Source organism: Pteronotus mesoamericanus, unplaced genomic scaffold, assembly GCF_021234165.1.
Source record: "Pteronotus mesoamericanus isolate MK-2021 breed Mesoamerican mustached bat unplaced genomic scaffold, CSHL_Meso_final contig_124, whole genome shotgun sequence".
NCBI classification, from domain to species: Eukaryota; Metazoa; Chordata; class Mammalia; order Chiroptera; family Mormoopidae; genus Pteronotus; species Pteronotus mesoamericanus.
Window position 1 is genome coordinate 4822446 of NW_026555051.1, and position 6647 is coordinate 4829092.

At 41.6% G+C, this 6647-nt stretch overlaps 1 pseudogene; it reads right to left on the bottom strand.

Moving 5' to 3' along the window:
* Positions 1-266: 266 nt before the first annotated feature.
* On the bottom strand, positions 267-3511 carry LOC129082237 (glycine cleavage system H protein, mitochondrial-like; annotated as a pseudogene).
* Between the last annotated feature and the right edge of the window lie 3136 nt (positions 3512-6647).

Genomic DNA, 6647 nt, shown 5'->3' on the forward strand with positions numbered 1-6647 from the left:
TTTCTGCTACACAGTATTCCATTGTGTAAATTATGACTGTAGCCTAGCCTAAAAATCATAAGGTGTTGTGGAAAAGATGCATGTTATATTTATCTGCAATCATTAGAAAATTAAGGGGCATCTTCTTCCAATAACATTGTTGTAGTTTTCTTTTTCCATTGCTATTACCATAAGTTGCTATTTTAAATCTTCTACCTTCCACTCACTTAAGAAAACTATGTTACATTAAGTTGTTTTATACTACTTTATTTAGGCGGGTTCTGTGTTCACTTGATCGATTTTATGTATTTCTCATATGCTCCTTCACTCATTAGCTTATCTAGTTCTGAAGGGTTACTCAGTGTCATCTTGATCAGACAACCATGTTCACAACAAGATTTGTTGACAAGTTTTGGGTTTTCTCAAGAGCGTCATTAACTTCAGTTACTTCTTCTGATAGAGAATAGAGTTCACTAGCAGCTTTCACCCTTTCCAAAGCAGCAAACTCATCCTGTTTGTTCACTTTTGTCCCAATTTCAGGCAGACGACAGTAAACATCTCCCGAAGCTTCCTGTACAAAATTGCTGATTCCCACTGTTCCATTACCATTTTCTGGGAATTTACACAGTGAGAGCAGATTGGGGCCAGTTTGCAGCGTCCAGGTGACATCCACCCACAGGCCCCTGGGCCTAGGTGGGCAGGGTGCAGCAGGTGCCCACACAGAGTGCAGACTGCAGGCCATGGCCCCACAGGCTCTCTGAATCTTAAAACGCCTTATTTGCAAGAGTGCTATTATCACTGTTTTCTTGACATGCTTCTCTTATGCAGCAAATTGTATATGTGGTAGGCAGTTAGATAGACATGAACAGAGCAGGGAGGATGGGCCAGTTACAGAAGGTCACCAGGGCAGAAAGCTCAAGGTGCCTAGCAAGGGGTGAAACTAGGGAAAAAAAAAAGGACCTTTTCTCCAGGGCGACCTTTTCTCCCCTAGCATATCGGTAGTCACATGGTTTAAACACCCTGATTTTTCATATCACTGATGGTATGGTTTGGACCCTCTCCTGACCTATCCTTCTCCCCTGGCATAATGCTGGTCATGGGGTTTTAGATCTGCTTGGAGGAAAAACAAAGAGCCAGAGAATAGCCTCATATGACTCCCATACATTAAGCATTAAGCGATCAAGGTGATGAGGTTCTGACCCACATCAAATAATATTAGGAACAAAACCATGGGTCTGTTGACCACAGAGACAGTTGGAAACCACTACCCGGAAAGGACACAACTGGAAAGCTGATGACTAATCTATTGAGACCCTCCACTGGGACTGCCCGATGAAAGCCCTGCGGGAGGAGGTCAAGCAGTGGGCTCTCTCTGAAGCGCACCCATGCCTTTCTTAGTCCTCTGGCTTGCATCTTTAATTTTCTCTCCTAAACTCTAAGGGTCTCCACGAGACCTGCAAGCAAGGGAGTAACGGGGCAGCAATGAACTTGTCTCCAAAGCCTTCTTTTCTCAGACTTTTTAGTGAGCTGTCAGCAGCCCTGCTATGGTGCACTTCTTTCTATAATGTTTCTAGGGACCCAAAGCAGAGTGCTGCCTAAGCTCTCTCCTGTTGCTTCTTCTACCCTAAGTCACTCCTTTGTCTCATTGTCCCAGCTTTAATAAACACACACTCAAAATCCCCTGGACTTGTGTTGTGAAATCGTATGTGCATGAAGTCAAGAACTCACACAGACCAGTCCCCAGTGGGGCAGGACCCACTATGGGTCCTGTCCCTTTCTGGTGACAGCATCATCACAGTGTGGGGTTTCTGTAAAAAGACTATATTTTACCACACTCCAAAGGAAAAAGTCCATTGCAGTGAAAGGTCTGGTGACTGTGGTGGCTATGCCACCAGTCCTCGTCAACCTAGCCACCTGTTGCATACTCACACCTGTAAATCTACTTTTGTCTACCCTTGTATTTAGCTCTAAGCATTGTTACCCAACTTAAAAGAAGGAAATGTGATTATTACCACAGACCTGTGATTAAGGAGGAGCACAGTCATTCCTGGGACTGAGACCAAAAAGCCATTTCTATTGGACCTGTCTTCACAGAATCTTTGGGCTCTTCTTTTAAAGAACTGTGTGAGATATTAATATTGACCCAGTTTTACATATGTCAGTTAGATGGAGCTTGGCCTGGTAGGAAGAAAAGTCGGAGGGCATTTGTTCTGGGTCTTCAAAGCCTTTTGGGTGCTTGGGTGTTTCCTATTGATTGGTTGGTTTTGTCAGGCTCTGTAGTCTCCTATGCCTCGATTTAAACCTATATTCTGTCCTGGTTTCATAACACCAACTTGTGTCTTCTGAGTCTGAGTCCTTTTCTCTATGATCTAGTTTCTGTTATCTTTGCAGGGGACATAGAAATTAGTCAAACTTGGAGAGGGTTTCATTTATTCAATACTCTGCTCTGTGCCAGTGACTGTTAATGTATATCAAAAGTGGCATATAGGGCATACAAGGAGTGTGTGGGAAGAAAACACTTCCGAGCAGGCATTTTGCCTGAACAGCCCTATATACACATATATTTCTCTTTGATAACTTTATTCCAATCTTCTCATGGTACGAAGATAGAAACCAAACCCTAAAGGCAGTTCTGATCTATGAGTGTGATGTTTCCTCTTGGGTTTGTGTGTATCTTATATGATTAACAAATAAACTACAGGTCTCTGGGATTCCAGACCCAGTATGTGAATCTGCTGGACCTTAAGGCAGGCAGACTTGTTCTCATTGGTGAGTGATGCACATACTGGGGTATCCTCACTGGAATCTCCTGCTGATGGACCTCCCCTACTTGCTCTGTTGAGGGGCTTTTGGGCCTGTGTGGAAGATTTCTTCTTGCTCCTGGTGCCTTTGTTTCTTGTGTGCACTGTAGGCAGGCCCCTCATCAATGGATTGAAGATGGAAATAGTGACTATGGTTCTTATAAAATAAGACCTCATTGAGGGTTTGCTTCTCTCCAGGATGCTCTGGTATTTTCACCCTTTTTAAGGGCAGTGGGTAGTCTGAATGGAGATGTTTCAATCCTGGCATAATGGTATGGCTGTTGGATGTTGGTAGGGGTGTGGTGACTGGAGTGGCTGGGTTGTAAAAGCCATCCTCCATTTCAGAGCACCCCCTAACCTAACCCTACATAGTTAAACCTTACCTTAGCATATGTTGTGTGCTCCAAAAGGGCTGTTCTATAGGTTGGAGAAGAGAGACCTGCAGATCCTACTAAGAGGACCACTCTCCCTAAGGATTATAGAGTTGGAGGTCCTGGCTCTGGAGCTCTTTGGCAAAATATTGGGTTGCCAAAAAATGGGGCTCCTCTGGTTGTCTTTTATTTAATAACGTTCGATCTTCATTATTGATGCAGAGATCTGTTGTGGGCACGCTGACGCTGGGAAATCTGTTGGTAATTACCATGGTCTCTTCAACGTAAGCCAGTTACCACCATCTTCTCTATATACTCCTCTTCATTTGCAAATGCATGTGTCACACCTGCAGGCCCCATTCTCGAGAGACAGCTTGAAGATGAGCCACAAGGCTTATATGAAGTGAAAGAAAGCTTTCTGAAGCCAAGAATGTTTCTATCTTGGCTCTGAATTCTAGTTACCTGTGAGAGTCTTGGCTGGGTAGTATAGTTTTTCACCTTTAGGATCCCTAAGAACTAAATTAAAAAAAAACATTTTTTAGTGCTTTCTATATGATAGATTTTGTGATTTGGGATTTCCCATGCTCATATTGTCTTTGGTGATATCGCTTCTGTATTTGCACATCCAAACGTTGCTGAATGAGAGAGATTACCCACCTACTATTTTGATGCTGTCCTCTAATTTCCCCAAAGGGTCCTCTGGATAAATCCCTGCTTCTCTTTCTCCACTTATCCATTTCCCTGACGGAAGGACTTAAGATTGTCACTGGAATTGGAGTCCACCTGGAATGTGGAGCTTGCTTGATTCTTTCTTCACTCCCAGTCACAGGGTGGCAGTGCCTTAGTTGAGATCCATGATCATTGCCTAGCCATTTTCAGCTCTCTTTTGTCCCCTACCTCCTTGGCCTCCTTAGCTCCATTCGCAGCTTTTCTCCCTTTTCCTCCTAGCATCATGCACCAGGAGAGTCCTAGGTACTGTGGAGCTATAATGAACAATGTCCTTGTGAACGGACAGAGACCTTCATAATTCCATTTTATCAGGAACTCTGGATAAGGACATTAATCCTTCTCCTGTTTCCTCTCTAAATTAAAATAAATAAATAAAATAAAATCAACAATAATTAGTTAATTAGCTTTACCAGAAACTACTACCATCTGTCAGGTTGCCCTCAGTCCCCTGCCAGAGCCAGGTAACTGTTAAATGATGGTCCTTTAGTAGGGAGTGATTTTTCTTTCTCACAGAGCAATTTCCTTTTCTGTGCCTCAGTTTCTTCTTTAAACACAAGGAAATATTAATGGACATATAGTTAACTACCCTTGATCTTGTTTCTGTGTACACACAGGCATAGATTTCAGATGCAGGCCACAGCAGGGAGATGTGCTTGGAGATTAGAGTGGAGTCATTTGTGAGTTCTGTGCTTCCTCAAATTGATCTCTTCCTGAAGATCAATGACAGCAGAGCTCCTGTGGCTCTCTTTTCCTCTCTGATATGTTCTCCAAAGTTTGCAATTGTGGGTTTACCTCACTCTTTGCTTAAGAAGGACAACTGAACCATCAGTCATTTGTGTCTTTCTATACTTTGCCTGGACATCTTTGATCTCTTGATCTAGATGCTTCTTTAAGTGATATAATGTTTGCAACTAAGTGCATCTCACAATGGTCCCTTAGGGCCAAGTGCTTTTGTTTTTTGGCTGGTATGTTCTTGGTGTTCAGACACATGGTTGACATTGAGATGAACTCAACAAGTCATCAGAGTGGGGACGTTCCTCTCACTGAGCCAAGTAGCAGCAGACCTCAGGAGGACCAATCTGGTCCCAGAGATCCTTGGTTGGCCCTTTCTCAAGAGTGTTATCTTTCTCTGGAACTCCAGAGTAAACTCAGAAGTATAAGGTCTTCATTTCATATTCCCTAAAATACTCCCCCACCTGAATGCAGACTGGTGCAGCCACTGTGAAAAACAGTATGGAATTTCCTCAGAAAACTAAAAATGGAACTGCCTTTTGACCCAGTGATTCCACTGCTGGGATTATACCCTAAGAATCCTGAATCACCAATTCAAAAGAAACTATGCACCCCCAATGTTCCTAGCAGCATTATTTACAATAGCCAAGTGTTAGAAAGAGCCTAAGTGCCCATCCATAAATGAGTGGATCAAAAAACTGTGGAACACTTATGCAATGGATTACTACACAGCAGAATGAAAGAAGGAACTCATACCTTTCCTGACAGCATGGATGGAAGTGGAGAATATTATGCTAAGTGAAGTAAGCCAGGTGGTGAAAGACAAATACCATAAGATCTCACCTATAAGAGGAACCTAATCAACAAAATAAACAAACAAGCAAAATAGAACTAGGGGCATGGGAACAAGGAACAGACTGACAGTGACAAGAAGGGAGAAGGGAAAGGGATAATGGTAGAAAGAAGGGGAAGGAGCTAGACAAGGAAGATGTATGGATGACCGATGTACATGGACAACAAAGTGGGGGTTGACTGTGGGAGTGGGAGGTGGGCTGGTCTGAGGAGAACAAAGGGGGAAAAATTAGGACAACTGTAATAGAATAATAAAATATTTAATAAAAGTAAACACAACACTCCCCCACCCAAAAGAGCATTTTCCATTGGCCCATTTTTACTGTCTTTCTTTATATAACTTCATTTAGGGATAAGCAGCTTCCTTTCTTTTGGGAAGAGCAATCTGCCATTTTCCCACCTTCAATGTTGTCCCAACATTTTTTTCCTCTCCAGCCAGGAGAGGTGCAATTATTAAGTCAGGTAGAGATGATCCTCATTTAGTACCCTTCTTAGGTAACTAGATGTATAAATGAACATTGATTTCATATCCACTCAATACTAATTTTATTTCTGTTCTAACATTATAATGAAAAGAACAAAAAGGCAAAAATAGCTCATGGAAAGATTTCCAATTTCATTTTCCATAGTCTTTACAGATATTTAGTCATATGTAGATATGATCTTTGTATAGTTATATTTAGAGTCTGGATACAATTTTTATTGTTTTAAAATATTGTACTGAATATTCTCTGTATTCTTATCTTTTAATGAATGTTTCTAATGACCCTAAAGTTTTACAGATTTCATAAAACAACATATTTTTGTTTACTATATTGTTTATTTTTTCTTTTGCTATCACAAATATTAAATAAATACTTTTGTATATAGTGCTTCTTTCATTTGATTTCATTCCCGGGAGTTGGGTTACTGTGTCAGAGGATACGTTTTTATGGCTTTGAAACATTTTCCCAAGTTATTTACCAAAGTGGTGAATCTGTAATTTATTTCAATTGCCAGGAGTGTTAAGTGTATATCTGGCCATTTGGGGGAATTGAGTGCAGGATAAACTACGTGGGGTGTCCTGGAGCAAAATGGTTGAACAAATAGTGTCTTTCCCAAACGGCCAAAGTCAGGTTCATAAACCATGGAATTAAGGTAACTGGGTAATTTCCCTTTCATCCCACATATGCCATCTTCTTCT